The sequence below is a fragment of the Callospermophilus lateralis genome, chromosome 11 (genome assembly GCF_048772815.1).
Source record: "Callospermophilus lateralis isolate mCalLat2 chromosome 11, mCalLat2.hap1, whole genome shotgun sequence".
NCBI classification, from domain to species: domain Eukaryota; kingdom Metazoa; phylum Chordata; class Mammalia; order Rodentia; family Sciuridae; genus Callospermophilus; species Callospermophilus lateralis.
The window spans coordinates 91,818,428-91,834,356 of record NC_135315.1 but is presented as its reverse complement, the minus strand read 5'-3'; the positions used below and the strand labels follow the sequence as shown (position 1 = coordinate 91,834,356).

Below are 15,929 nucleotides of genomic sequence, written 5' to 3'. Positions count from 1 at the left end.
GTTTAACTAATGGAGTTGAATCACTTTTCAAGCTTGGCTTAATAATACAACAAGGCAGAGGGGCCCTGGCAACACTGAGGGTCTTGCTACTCAATCTCTGTCCATCATAGATGTAAAGAACACTTGAGGGGCTGGGTTGTGGCCCAGTGGTAGAGCGCTTGCCTAGCTAGCCTGTGTGAGGCACTGCGTTTCATCCTCAGCACCACTTAAACAAATTAAATAAACAAAATAAAGTTAAAAAAAAAAAGAACACTTGAGCCAAGTTCAGTTATCAGGATGCCCATCACCACAGGGACCTGTTGCCACTCAGTTTTGATAGATGGGCACAAGCACAGAGGCAGAGCAGACCTGTTGGACCCTCTGGCCAGCGTGGGGAAGCTGGTGGGAAGGTAAGAAAGCCAACTCTGCAGGTGGACATCACCACTTTGACTCTACTATGGCTTCAGGGGGATCTCTGCATTTATTCTATGACCTCCGGCTTCCATATTCTTTATGAAATAAATCTAAATTCTCCTACTTCACCCCAAAATCATCCTTAGAGACTAAGCATTACCTGACCTTCTAATGAGAGAGGGCCACACTTGGGCACTCCCCTTTTTCTGTGGAAGGGCAAGCGGCAGGAGCAGAGATGGTTGGAGCTAGACTTTCAGCAGAACCAGGACATGACAGACTGGTTTGTTTGTTTCAGCATCTTTTTTTTTTTTTGACAGTTATAGCCACATTCCTTCATCTAGAACATGCTGAATTCAGCAAGTCCAGCTCTATCATTTCTGACCCTTGAGTCCACTGGCTTCTGGTCATCTGATACGGCTCTTGCAGCACAGGGGACCTGCTTCTCTTCCTACTCTGAGCACACTTGTGGCCCAAACTGAGCACTGCTGCCTGGGGGCTTATTACCAGCCTTGTTTCTGTTCGTCAACTTCAACCCGAGTGATGGCTCCGCTACTCTTCTTGATCCTTGGTGAGTACCTTTGCTTCTGTAGGTTTAGATTTTAGGGTTTTTCTGGAAATTTCATTAGGAGAATCTTTTCTCTGCCCAGATTCAAGTATCTTTGAAGGATTTTCTTTCTATACCTGGCAACTATTCTAAGCCCTAAAAACCCCGTAATCCATACCCAATTTATAATATATTTTAATTGCCATATTTTTTCTATTGCCCCATAGTTATGCCAACAGATTTATGACATTTTTCCCCATTCCTCTTTTCCATTGTTTCCCCCAAATATACTATTATAAGAAGACAAATTAATGAGATGCTAAGTAGCAACAGGTAGAGCAAGGAAAGAAGGTACTGATGTAAGACAATTACTTTTCATTGGCTATTTTGTCTAATTTCCTCTGAAGGGTGCTTCACATAATGTTTCTCTCATTTTCTCCAATTTCCTGTTGCCTAGGCGAGTCTACAAATTGGCATAATGATCTGGAGGTTTTAATCCTGGCCCCTGGATTCCTTTCTTCCTTCCTTGTACTGGGACTATGAACCAGGGCGTTAGGCATGCTGGGCAAGCACTCTGCCACTGAGCTGCATCCTTAGCCCTCCCGGCTCTTCAATTTCTTAGCTTTATGAATTTGCAGATTACCATATATCTCTGAAATCTCCCTAATCTATACAGTAAGACTAATGTTATGTTTCTCAGAGTTTTTTTTTTTCTTTTAAAGGAGGTGTTTCATAAGGTAACTATTACAGGGCATCTAACAGCATCAGATAAACCTCTATCCTAGTTGATCACATTCATTTTTATTGCCTTGATGGCCTAGGCATTGCTGAATCCCATACAGTCTTTCAATGTAGCACTTGGGTGTCCCGTGTAGGGCACTTGCCATATTTAGCATCCCTGCATTTCCCACTGCACCCTACAGCTGATGCTGCCTCTCAGGGTGCATTGCTGGCTCTCCTACGCTCATCTGCAGTCCCATGGATTCTTTCTGGTCTGCAGCTGCTGTTGCATCTATTGACCCTGCAGAGGAGCTCCCAGTTCTCACTGGCTACCCACCATTTGCACCTATGCACCAGGCTTGACACTTTCCTTTCCATGTGTAATTTTGTGGGGGAGGTTATGCAACAGCTCGTCACATATGTACAATATTGCCTTGAGTCTCCCAGAGTTGTAGACAAGACTTCACTGAGTCTGAGAGAAGCCATGTGAGAAAGATGGAGGGCATGGGATTCATGAGAAAGAGTCTAGAAACTAAGAGAAGAAAATATTGCAGGTTAACCACTAAAATATTTGGATTTGCCGGGAAAGCCATAGGATGGAGTTCCAAAGACATTCAGTCTCTCTTTCAGAAACATATTAGGGGGTGGCAGGTGAGTTCTACAGTAGCAAATACCAAGGTCTCACGGACTACTGAAGGTCACAGGGTTCACGATTCTTTACAGCACTAGGAGGGAGCCTAATGGACAAAAGGATCCAATTATACAGAGATCTTATAGGAAGAAGCCCGATGTTCCAAAGATGTACTGGATACTTAAATGTGGAGATTCCAAACTCAACATTGAGTTGCTTCTGACCTGTTAATCTATAATCAGGTGTCAGTAAACTACAGCCTACAAGTTGAGAATGGCTTTTGTATTTTTTAACAGTGGGGGAAAATTTCTTTAAAAAAATCTAATATTTCATGACACATGAAAATTACATGAAATTTAAATCTGTGTCTCCATAAATCAAGGTGTAACAGAACACAACTGTGTTCATGTATCCACATGGACATGGATACTCTCATATTATAAAGATAGAGCTAGGGGAGGGGGGATAATAGAGGATAGGAAAGGCAGCAGAATACAACAGACACTAGTATGTCAATATGTAAATCAGCGGATGTGTAACCAATGTGATTCTGCAATCTGTATATGGGGTAAAAATGGGAGCTCATAACCCACTTGAATCAAAGTGTGAAATATGATATGTCAAGAACTATGTAATGTTTTGAACAACCAACAATAAAAATTAAAAAAAAAATAAAGATAGAGCTAAATAGCTGTGTCAGAGACCCTATGGCCACAAAGCCTGAAATATTTAGTATCTGGCCTTTGACAGAAGGAGTTTGCCAACTCCAGTCTGAACAGTGGTGGTGTCCTTGAACACTGGCAGATCCTGCCACTCCCCTCCACTCTCTGCACTGCCCCTCTGCTACCTTGACTTTCCCCACCAGGGCATCTTTCCAGCCCCCACCCCCCGCTCCTTTCTGCAGAACCAAGAAATCCTTTCTGCATTACCACACTTCTACTTCAGCAGTTATGACCCTCCTATCCTCACCTGGGCTGAAAGCAATGCCACTGTAGTGAGAGAGGGCCGGGCCAACTGTGACAGAATTGGTCTCTGGTTTCTAGTCAGTGTCCAGTGTTCTCTGAGGGCGGTCATCAAAGGACACTGTGACCCAGGACGAGAAGGTGACAGTTGGACGGATTTTGGAGGTTCTCTATCTATTGCCCTAAGTTTGGCAAGGGCCTTCTAGAGAGTTCTATTTTTTTAAAAATAGAGCCCTAAAGAGTTCTATTTTTTAAAATTTACTCAATGATCTCACGCACCTCCTCTTTTTTTCTCCCCTCAGTCATTTGCGCTGGTCCTGGCCTCTTAGGTAAGACTTCAAAGGGGTGGGGTGGGGGGAAGAGTCCTGACAGGAGGCCTCTAGGATTAGGAGAGGGGAGATTTTGAAGGTTCCTGGGCTATGAAAAGAGACTATGGTCCCAAACAGGCCGAGTACCTTTCTTTTCAGGTTTCCCATCCCACTCTGTCAGTCTTGTGTGGGTGGATTTCCATTCCAGAGCACAGAATGGTTTGAATGGTTTTTATCCAGCCAAGGAACCTCTCTCCCCACTTGACCTCTGTGGCCAGAGAAGCTTGGCCAGCATCCAAAAAATGAGACAGCTTCATTTCAAAAAAAAAAAAAAAAAAGCCCAGAGGCATTTCACTGGCTGGGGTGTAACTCCGGAATGAACTTCTTGTGCCCTGATGGGTTCCAGCAAATCCAGGTCCTCCTCCTAGTCTTCCTGGCACTTTTTAATTAGAAATGCGTCAGCTTCTGTGAAGTTCATGACTTCACCAGTAGAGGGCAGGATGGAGCTCGGCCTCTACCGGCTGCCTCCTGGAGGAATCTGGGCGATACACCCTTGTGCACCCAAGGAGAGCAAGGGAGCGTGGAATAAGTATGCAGGAGTGGAAGGCTGTGACCATCCAAAGCCAAGGAGGTTGTTTGTGGATTATCAGCTGCTTTTGCACCGTTCCTCCAGTCTATGCTTTCACTGGATGGTGGTGCCTTTGCCAGAGAGAGGCAGCTACAAAATCTGCTACTGGTGTGGCAGATCCTCTGCCCTGATGGATGCAATTTGATTCCTTAGAGTTCCCCTTCCGGGATCTTGTCCAGAAACTTAAATTACTTGCTCTTTTTTCTTGGTCTTCAGGGCTGTCCCTCACTGCCAGTGTGGGAGGACAACTGTTTTTGTCACAGCCTCCCCCTTCCCAGGGATGTTGCTCTCCACCCCTGGGTCTCTCTCAAGCTCTGTGCTGATAAAGCAGGCTGGTGTCGGCACGCCACTCTGGGGAGCCCTCAACTCTTTCCTTTCACATCTTTTCCCAGCTCTTCTATTTCCTCCAACTGAATTTCTTTTGTTGTGGTGGTTGTTGTTATTACTATTGCAATCACTGCTTATTTCTTCTTTCCTGGGAACTGCTCTTGTCTATTTCATAGAAACTGAAAATTCAGGCCAGGCATGGTGGTGGATGCCTGCAATCCCATTGGCTTGGGAGGCTAAGACAGGAGGATTGAGAGTTCAAAGTCAACCTCAGCAAAGGTGAGGCACTAAGCAACTCAGGGAGACCCTGTCTCTAATTAAAATACAAAATACGGCTGGGGATGTTGCTCAGTGGTCGAGTGGCCCTGAGTTCAATCCCTAGTACCTCGCTCCCCCAAAAAAGAAGGAAAAAAATGAAAATTCGTTGAAAGTGAGAATTTTACAATCCAAAATAAAATGATAACCTGTGTATAATTCTGAAGGCAGCTTCTTTCCAGAGTACACAATAATAACAATCCAAACTCTAATCTAAATCCAATGACCCAAAAGCCATTTCTGGGTGACTCTCTTGAATTATATTTTATTCAGATAAGTAAGCTTTAAATTCAAATGTGTAAAAAGTATAAACCTTTTTTTTTAACTTTTTAAAATGATTTTAAATTCTATCTCTAGTTTCTTTTTTCAGTACTAGGGATTGAACCCAGGAGTGCTGTGTCACTGAGATACATCTCCATCCTTGTTTAATTTTTCTTTTTGGTACTGGGGGATTGAACGCTGAGGTGCTTTACCACTGAGTCACATCTTCAGCCCTTTTTAGTTTTTATTTTGAGAGAGGGTCTCACTAAGTTGTTAAGGGTCTTGTAAATTGCTGAGGCTGGCTTTGAACCTACAATCCTCCTGCCTCAGCCTCCCAAGCTGCCTGGATTATAGGCATGGGCTACTGTGCCCAGCCTTTTCAAAATTTTGAAGTTGGGCTGGGGATGTGGCTCAAGCAGTAGGGAGCCCACCTGTCATGCGTGCGGCCCGGGTTCGATCCTCAGCACCACATACAAACAAAGATTTTGTGTCCGCCGAAAACTAAATAAATATTAAAATTCTCTCTCTCTCTCTCTCTCTCTCTCTCTCTCTCTCTCTCTCTCTCTCAAAAAAAAAATCCTCCTGCCTCTGTATCCCAAAATACTGGGCTTACAGGTGTGTGCCACCGTTTCCAGCTAATCTTCATTCTTTATATTCCTTCCTCCACCACCAATTAAGGAAATGAAGCAAAAACAAATCAATAAACCAGACATAAACTTCTCACTGTAGTTTAAAAATCAGTCAAATTGGAGTTTTCTCACTTAACCACTCCTCTGGGTTGATTTCATGTTCTGGGGGAGTTTGTGTAGAGTTATGACAGGAAGTGGGAAATCTGCTCCTCAGGAGTCATGTCACCCACATTGGCCCTTATTAAGCTGTTCATATTCCATTAGGGCACAGACCACAAGTCCAAATGTGACATTATCTAGAACCCCAGACATGTCTCTCAGTTAATGGTCCCATTACACAAATCTGTGGCAAATTCAGCTCTCTGCTCTCTTGCTTTGAGGCTACCGTAGACTTGGTGAGATTGTTTTAAGCCTCTAAATATTAGCTCTTTGAGGATAGAAGTCCTCTCTTTCTTGTTCATCACTGTTCTCTGAGTTCATAAAACAATACCCCAAACATGGTAGGTGCTTAGCAAATATTTAATGTCTGATGCATTCTTCCCTCGTCACTCGACACAGCCATTTCTCCTCTACTTCTGTGTGGTGGTGGAAGGGAAAGAATTTCTCTTCATCTTTTCCATACCCAGAGTTCTAATTTCTCAGAATTTGTCCGGAGGTGCCTTTCTCCCACCTGGACCCCTGAAATCCTCTAGTTAAGTACTTGGAGCTGATCTGTCCTGGGCTTTCACTATTGGACAGTGTGACCCCTGGATCATCACTTCCATGAGCATCCTTTCCCTCCTTTGTGGGATACAGGGGTGGACATGATGATCTCTATGGATTATCCTGGTTCTGACCATCAGAGTCTAAAAACTCTGCTGGCTCTTTGACTAATCTTTCCCTTAATCTTCAAGGCTACAGTCATGTCTGGGTCCTTGAAGGGGAATTTCTTGGTAGGGTGCAATTAAAGATGTGGTAGAATCAGAACTCAGAAATGGGGTCCTGAAGTGCCTCTCCCTCCCCTTCCCTTCTGACCCCTCTTTTCTAGTCCCCTACTCCCCACACCTTCTGTCCAGGGTGGAAGTGTCCCTGAGCATCCTCTGCACTCCTCCCGGATCTCCAGCTAACATCCCGTCTCTTTGCAGAGACATCTAGAGTGCGGCTGGTGGGGGGTCCCCACCGCTGCGAAGGGAGAGTGGAGGTAGAACGGAACGGCCAGTGGGGCACCGTGTGTGATGATGGCTGGGACCTGAATGATGTGGCTGTGGTGTGCCGGGAGCTGGGCTGTGGAGCAGCCAAGAAAACCCCCAGTGGTCGTTTATATGGGCCATACACAGAAAAAGGGCAAGAAGTCCTCATTCAAGGGGTCAGCTGCAGTGGAATGGAAGACAGCCTGGCTCAATGTGACCAAGACGAAGATGTTTACAGCTGCTCACATGACGAGCATGCCGGGGCAATTTGCCAGAGTAAACAGGGCAAGGCTCCAGGGCCCTCTGCCCGATGCCCATACCCCGCCCTGGCCACTCTTGTTGGATTTTATTCCCTGTCATGGACTTCCACACAGCGGTAACTGCCTCCCTGTCCTCTCGTCTCACCCACACTTCCTTAACCATCAACTCTGGAGATAGATCATCCTCACTTAGAATGTTACTATTACTTGTTTGTATTAGTGCTTTTTTTATTTTTAAGTTTAAATAGAAATGAGAAGGTATTTCTCTTATTTTTAGAAATGAAAAAAATATGCACAGATCCAGCAACCACTAAATCCTTGTTGACTGGTATATCTTATATCTGGGGCTGTGCCTGAGGTCGTGGGTGAAGAAATGAGCCCCCAAGATGTAATCTGTGCTTTTTTGATAATTCCAGTTCTCAAGAAGTCTACCTCCGGTCAGGTAGACAGGGCATGCTCAGAGGAAAGCAACACAATTTAAGAGAGATGATAGACTGATAGACACATTCATGGATCTATATTCCTTTATTTCCATACACAGAGAGAGCAAATATTTGCTTTCTATGTACTTTTAATATTTTCTGTGTCTCTGTGTATCTTTTCTCCTCCTGTGATTTATGAGAGGCGAGTCTATGTCTCCTCCTTCTCTGTCTCCCCACAGAATTTATCAGAGAAACAATCACTTTTTGCCTTAATACTATAAGTTAGAAAGACTGAGGATTGGTGAGGGTTGGAAGCACTAATCTGGAATACTTGGTTAATGTCAACATTTAATCCAAATGCTTTTTACTGGACTGAGGCTGGGGCTCAGGGGTGGAGCACTTGCCTCGAACGTGAGGCACTGGGGTGAATCATCAGCACCACATAAAATGAATAAATAAAATAAAGAACATGCCACCTTCCTACTTAAAAACAAAGATTTTTTTAACCTTTTATGTATATATGCTTATGTATCTAATTACCTGTATAATGTATGTATATACACACATATATGCAGATATGTGTGTACATATAGAAATGATACATATACATTTATATATAAATAGATAATACATATATTTTTTTTGATTACTCTCATGATTTATTAATATTCAGATTGAAAAAGTAGCCTTAGAGCCGCAAGTTACGCTAATTGGCACATTTGCTTTATTTATTTATTTTTAAAACAAACTGGGTTTTTGAATTTTTTTCCTTTTTGTTCATTCCATCACATTGAAAAGGAGGAAAACAAAATGGTTTTGAATTCACTCAATACTTTGGACTCCTCAGATGAATGGAACATTGCACACACACTTGGAACAGAGAGATAGAGAGGAAAGTGGACTCCCACAGGGCCACACGCACCATATCAAAAAACTGGGATACAGTGCAAGAATTTCCCAAAATGATTGGATCATCATTACCAAAAACTCGCCATAACAACACCAAGAAACAAAAAATTTTTAAGCCACACTGTTTGACTTGGGATCTTTCCTGCTTTTTTTATTTTATTTTTTATTTTTTTAATGTTTGCCACACAGAGAGGAAGAGGGCTAGTGGGCGGGAGAGGACAGACTCACAGACGTGAGCAGGACAGGAAGGGAAATTTCAGAGTGGAGTTGAGAGAGGGCAGGAGAGACAGGGCTCAGGAGAGGGGAGGGTGGGGACGTGGAAAGCCATTTCTTAAAGTTCAGGCATGTTCCTGGTCAGCCTCACGTTCTTCTTCTTTACCCTCATCCTGCCGGGTACTTTCCTTAGGTTTGGTTTCATCTACAGCTTCTATCTTCTCTTCGGCTTGGCTGCTCTCGGCAGTCTCCGTCGGAGGCTGGGCTGTTGCCTTGACGGCAGCATCCTCTGCAGCAGGGGTGGTGGCAGCAGCAGCAGTGACAGCAGCAGGCACAACGGCTCGTTTAGGCTCCTCCTTGGCGGGCACGTCTTCGGCCTTGGAGGACGGCGAGTTGTCAGTGGAAGCTTTAGCGGCACTTTCTGTCTCAGCAGAGCCGGCCTTCTCCTCCCAGGGGGCAGGCGCCTGGGGGGCCGCCTGCTCGGGGGCAGCTTCGGGGGGCGCCCTCCGCTTTCTTCTCCTGGGAAGGGGTGTCTCCTGCTTTGCCGGCCTCGTCAGCCTTGGCTGGGGCCCCTTCGGCAGCCGGGCCTTCTCCCTCCTTCTTCCCCACCCCGTCGGCAGCGGGGGCTTCCTCCTTCTTCTCATTAGCTTCGGCCTCAGCAGCTTGGGCATCGCCCTTCTTCTCTCCTTTGAGCTTTTTCCTTGTTATGTGTCCACGGAAGCTAGCCTGAATTTTGGTCGCGGCCTTATGAGCTTTGTCTTCTGGTTTGATTCCATCTTGTTCAATCTTTTGGTCCTCATCATTTTTTTCCACCTGTTTGGTTCTTCTCATACAGCACAGCATGGTTGTATCGTCCCTTGCCTTCTTCCTGCCTTCTCTCCTTTCCTCTTCTCTCTTTCTTATTCCCCCCCCTCTCCACCTCTTTTCTGCTTGCTTGCTCACTCGCTCTCTCGCGCTAGCGCGCTCTCTCTCCCTCCCTCCCTCTCTCTCTCTCTCTCCCTCACACACACCAGGGCAGTTAGCAGCAACTGTAAGGTCCACAGCTATTGCTCATCGCACATGCTCGCTCTCGATTTCTCTCTCTCTCTCTCTCTCTCTCTCTCTCTCTCTCTCTCTCTCTCTTCCTCCCTCCCTCTTCTCTCTTCTCTTCTTTTCCCTCTTTTCCCTCTTCTCCACCAGCCCCAGATCCCTGATTTTTCTTCTCTCCTGGTCTCTTTCTCAGAATTGTTCACTCCATATATTTAATATACAAACAACATATATAATATAGTTATAATGACATAGAATACACACATTATATACATTATATATTATTATAATTCCATATTATATAAAATGATCAATATTTATTATATATTAATTATGACATAAATGGATTATATCATGTGTAGTAATTATGTAATATGCATATTTTGTTTATAATGTCTGATATAATATTTAATGTAAATTCATTATTTATACATAGATATATGTATAATAATGTATTAAATATTTTGTGTGTAATTATGATAATATATGATACATTGTAATTATGTATTAAAATATATACTATATTTATTATATATAAAAAGGACTGTGGATGTAGCTCAGTGGTAGAGTGGCCCTGGGTTCAATGCCCAATACCAAAATACATATGCTATATTTTAATATATAATACATAATGAATTTATAACATGTAAAAACATTTATATTTATATTTATAATATATTATAAATATACTTATATATTTTTATTTATGTAACATCATTATAATAATATAAATTTTACATATAATTATACTAGACATATAATATGATATAAATGTCTCATTCATATATATATATATATTTATTTATTTTGCCTCTGCCTCTTGTGAAGAGCAGTGAGGAGTTGAACGGGAAAACAATTTGAAAGAGTAAAATCCCACGATAATGACTCGCCCTGGGATGAGCATGCGCTTCCTTGATCCGCTCCCTCACTTCTCCATGAGCATCTCTTGGTCAGTGTCTCGCACTCCAGTGCACAGGGTACTGAACACCAGAAACAGCCCCTGGGCAGTGAGCCCCCTTTTCTGAGACGACCATGTGCTTGCAGGGAGTAGACCCTTCCTGTTTTTGCTCCACAGACCCAGATTTGTCTCCAGTCCCAGAAAGTATGTAGCTGGTCAATGGCCCTGGGCCTTGCAAGGAGCGAGTGGAGGTGCAGTATGAGGGCCAGTGGAGCACCATGTGCAAAACGGGCTGGGACCTCCGGGCTGCGAAGGTGGTGTGCCGGCAACTGGGGTGCGGCAGGGCCCTGCAGACCCATAGCCACTGTAACAAGGCTGCCCAGGGCCAAGGTCCCATCTGGGAGCGGGAGATGTTCTGCTCGAGAAGAGAAGCAGCCCTTCAGGATTGCCCCTCTGGGCCTTGGGAGAAGCACAATTGCACCCATGACGAGGACGCATGGGTGGAATGTGAAGGTAATGGAAGGTGATGCTCCTACATCCAGAGACCAAGGTCATGGGTGAGGTTAAATGGAATTCTATTCAGCATTATTCACGAGAACTACTCCTGCACCAGAGGATCACCGCCAACCTACTGTGCTGACTGTCAATTCTCTTCTTTTAAAATGGCAATTACCATAACTGCCTTTCAGTGCTGGGCACGGTGGTGCACACCCGGAATCCCATCTACCTGAAATGCGGAGGCAGGATGATCCCAAGTTCAAGGCCAGCCAGGGCAAAACCCTGTCTCAAAATAAAAAGTAAAAAGGACTCCGAATGTAGCTCCATTGTAGAGCACTACTGGGTTCAATCCCCAATACCACCCCCCCCAAAAAAAAAGAAAGTTTTTTTTTTTTTAAATAACTTCTTTGAATGTGAAACGCTTAAAATGTTTTAAGTGATATTATGTGCTATATTAATATGAACTGTTATCATACTGAATTCCATATGATAGATCACAGCACATTACTCTGTATCTGTTCTTCAATTTTTAAAAACTACCAGAAAGCCATTCATAAATATTAGATTTATAAAATAGGTGGAGGAAGCAAAAAGATCCTAGCTGAAGGAACATACCTGGCCACAGGGGTTGAAAGCTGATGGAGTGGTGGAGAGCAACTGCAGTCACAGAAACACGTGGAGGGTTTCAGATGTGCTGATGGGGTTTGGTTGGGGAGGACGCAGATGATTTTTTTTTTTTAATATTTAACTTTTAGTTGTAGCTGAACATAACACCTTTATTTTATTTATTTATTTTTATGTGATGCCGAGGGTCCAACCCAGGGCCTTGCACGTGCTAGGAGAATGCTTTACCGCAGAGCCAGGACCCCAACCCATGATCTTATTTTTTTCTCTTTTCCCTTTTTCTCTTCAATCTCCAACTTCCTCCTCCACCCTGCAGATGCCTTTGACCTGAGGCTGGTAGGAAGAGATAATCAGTGCTCTGGGAGACTGGAAGTGCTGCACAAGGGCATGTGGGGCTCTGTCTGTGACGATGGCTGGGGAGAAAAGGAGGACCTAGTGGTGTGCAAGCAACTGGGCTGTGGGGAACCCCTCACTCTACCCTTCAAAGCCCGGAAAACCTAAGGCCCTGGGGTTGGCCGCATCTGGCTGGATGACGTTCATTGTTCGGGGCAGGAGGAGTCCCTGGAGCAGTGCAAGCACAGGTTTTGGGGGTATCATGACTGTACCCATAAAGAAGATGTGGCTGTGATCTGCTCAGGTAAGTCCTGTAGGGCTGCTGTGGAGGACAATGGAGGAAGAAGGGTTGGTGGGGTGAAGTCTGGGGACAAGGGTGGCTCTGCCTGTGCCACAGAGCTGCTCATAGTTCTTCCTTACCCTGTGACTATTTCTGGGGATAGGACTGAGGCTTTCTGATATGTTTTTTGTTGATGTTGTTTTGATTTTGGTTTTTATTTTTTTTCTAGAGGAATTGGGTTGGTATATAATAAAAAATACAGTTTGAATGTGTCTTGAAAATTATTGGATGAACATCTTTATATTAAGTGTGAACAAAAGTGTGAAAGGATATACGCCACTTTTCAAAATCATCAAAATTGTTTTCAAATCATATAGCAGAACCATAACGACCCAGCTTTCCTCTCAATTCAGGGTTAGTTCTCTTCAGTCCTCAAAGGCTAAAGTCTTAACCATTGCAGATGCTCCCACCTCATTCTTTTTATTGTTACTCCCCAGATTTTATTTCCAGTGGCAGTGAGGCTATGGGCAAGGGCACTTTGAGGATGTTCTTGGGAGTCTTTCTTTTAATTTTTTAAAATATTTTTATTTTCTAGTTGTAGTTGGACACAATACCTTTATTTTGCTTATTTATTTTTATGTGGTGCTGAGAATCGAACCCAGGGTCTCAAACATGCAAGGCCAGCACTCTACCACTGAGCCATAACCCCAGTCCCTCCTTGGGAGTCTTATTGGAGAGAATAAGATCTGAAATAGACCCCTATAGGGAGTATGCAGGAGGAAGCCCTGTAGTGTAGCCTCTGGGTCTCTGGGTGGCTGACTCAAGAGAGTCACAAGCAGAATTAGAGAGGGTACCCACCGTGCAGGTCTCTTTGGCTTAGCTATAAAGCTGCAGCTAGGGAAGAGCTGATATTTAACCAAGAAATACGGGGAACAGTTAATGCCTAGAAAAGGACAGATTTAGTGGCAATAGGCCAACGCTTACATTTGCTGCTGCTACTTTGAAATTGTTAAATTTTATGCAGTCACTAAACTACTTTGAACTTCTGGGTTTTCATCGGTAAAATAGACACTGTCCCTCAAAGACTTTTGTGTAAGACATGAACACAGTTAGCCCTCTGTTTCATTGGCTTCTGCATCTGTGGCTTCAACCAATTGTGAATTGAAAAATGCATATTTGATGTGTCACCAACTTTATTTCTGGTACAGTTTGGCTATTTATTCCATATTGATGTTCTTTCAAAATAGAATAAAGGATTCAATTACTCTACTGAAAAAAGAAATCACATCAGTCCTGAACATGTACAGGATTTTCTTATCATTACTCCCTAAACAATTTAGCATAACAGTTATTTATGTGGCATTTACATTGTGGTAGGTATTATAAGTGACTTAGAGATGAGTTAGAATATTTGGGAGGATGTGCTTCAGTTCGATGAAAATTTTTACAATGTCATTTTACCTACGGGTTTAGAGCATCTTTTTTTTTTTTTTTTTTTTTTTTTTTTTTTTTTTTTTTTTGCTGTCCTTGAGGGTCCTAGCACCAATTTTCTGTGGATACAGAGGAACAACTGTACAGTTTGTGCCTCACACGGGAACTGGTTCAATTGGCCCCTGGGTCACTACACCAGATTCTGACCCAGGTGACATCCACCGGTGTGGGATATCCATGTAGCTGAGCTCTTTCCTGTTCTGAGCACCAGTCTGCTTCCTTAGCCAATTTAGCTTGAATGGAATAATTCAAGGCCTCTCCCTGCTCCTTACTACATGTTCCTCTTCTCTTTACAGGACAGTATCTGGGCCTTGATGCTTGACCTGGCTCCCACTGGCCCCAGTTGCCCCTGCTTGTTCCCTGGGCCCCTGATTATCCTGGTGGTCACACTGCACCTCAGTCTCTCAGGAGTCTGAGTGCTGTGGAGACACCTTGTTCTTGGGGTCAAGCATGCTCCCCGCCACCTGTCCTGAGATATAGTTGTTGATTTCCCTGCTGGGAAAGATGACCTTCTCTTGGCATCGCTTCTGACCTTGCCTGCCCCTTCCTCACCTGCCTGGAATCCTCAGGCTGGCCGCTCTGACCAAAAGCACAGGCCTTGCTAAGGCAAGATCTTCGTCTGCTCATTACAGGAATGAAAAAGACAGAGGGAACATTTTAAAGGAAGCGTGTGGAGAAAAATCTTTGGAACTGGGGTGGGGGACGAGACAGAGGCTTTTTGAAATCTTCATCTCAAGTTTCAGCTGATCATAACAGTGAGCCCACACTTCTCTGCCTGTCCTCGAAAAGGGCAGTTTGCCATTTCAAGAGGGTAGCACAGCGGCCATCTGTAGTCCTGAACCTTTTCATAACATCAGAGAAAGATATTTCACCTTCTGATGGTTCCCAGGAAATACTTCTGTCGTCTACCCCAGGACAACCTGCCAACATAGTTGTCGTTTAACCAAAGGAATCTCAGAAATGCATCCAAAGAAAACTGTGCTTGGTTCCTGGAAAAAGGCAGGAGAGAGGTGGACAGAAGATGGGGAGAGCTACAGTTGTGTCGTATACCAATCAAAAAGTACCATTTTTATCTTATTAATGGAGACCTGTAAACCTAAGGTACAGAATGACACTAAGGAGACAATAAAGGTTTAACTGTAAAAATCAGCCACTCTAGACTCAGAGGCTAAGTCCAAACTTACGCTATGCTGAGGATTACACTGCATAATAAATCAGATCTCGCAATCTCGACAGTTGCTGTTTTGTGTGATGTGCTCTTTCCGCCAACAGGGAAGCAGGAATTGTGGTGGGACAGGTCACTCAGAACACACACCAAGTCTCAGTTTTGTACCAAATTGAAGAGTCTTTATTTAGCTGGCCAGTCAGTGACTGCCCCCCACAGGACCCATAACTGTCTCTGCAAGGAACAGCCTGAGCCTGAGCATTTTAGGATATCTAAAGACAAAAACCATATCTGGGTTGACACAGCAGCAAGCAAGCAGGCACAGAAACTGAATTGGGCAGTTAGCGAGACAATGCAGTGGGCACCTTGGTATTTCCCACGGGACTTTCCAGGTTGGCACAGCAGCAAGCAAGCAGAAGGGAAGTGGGTCAAAATGACCCTAGTTCAGTACACGTTAGAGAATGGTTATTAATGTCTACACAATCAATCTCTGACAAGGTACATTGCCCAAGAAAAATGGTAACCAAAGAGAACAATTTCACATTAGATAAGAATTGCTCATTTGTGTTGCCAAGTATGTTGTGCTAGGTAACTATTAATGGGCACAGAGGTGGGACTTTCCTATGGGAGAAGCATTTCTTACATGCAGTCTGTTTGGTCATTGCCTGTATAGCCTGGCCCATAACAGGTATGTCTTTTATTTTACACAGGATTAGGTAAAAGAGAACCTGCCTGTAAATGCAACCACATGTGTAACATAGCTATCTCCTCTAGGTGGGGAACTTTCTTCCTATTTCCTGCTCTAGCTTGAAACTAAAAGTCAGTTCTGCCACTCTTACACTTTTTTAGGAAAAAAAAATAAATTCATTTTGATTAATGTGTATTAATTGTACTTATTAATGGTCTTCAGTGTGAAATTT

General features: G+C 43.8%; 2 pseudogenes; one reads left to right on the top strand and one right to left on the bottom strand.

Moving 5' to 3' along the window:
* The first annotated feature begins 933 nt into the window (after nucleotides 1-933).
* On the top strand, nucleotides 934-14,166 carry LOC143410687 (CD5 antigen-like; annotated as a pseudogene).
* LOC143410810 (neuromodulin pseudogene) lies at nucleotides 8,817-9,534 on the bottom strand (annotated as a pseudogene).
* Nucleotides 14,167-15,929: the final 1,763 nt, after the last annotated feature.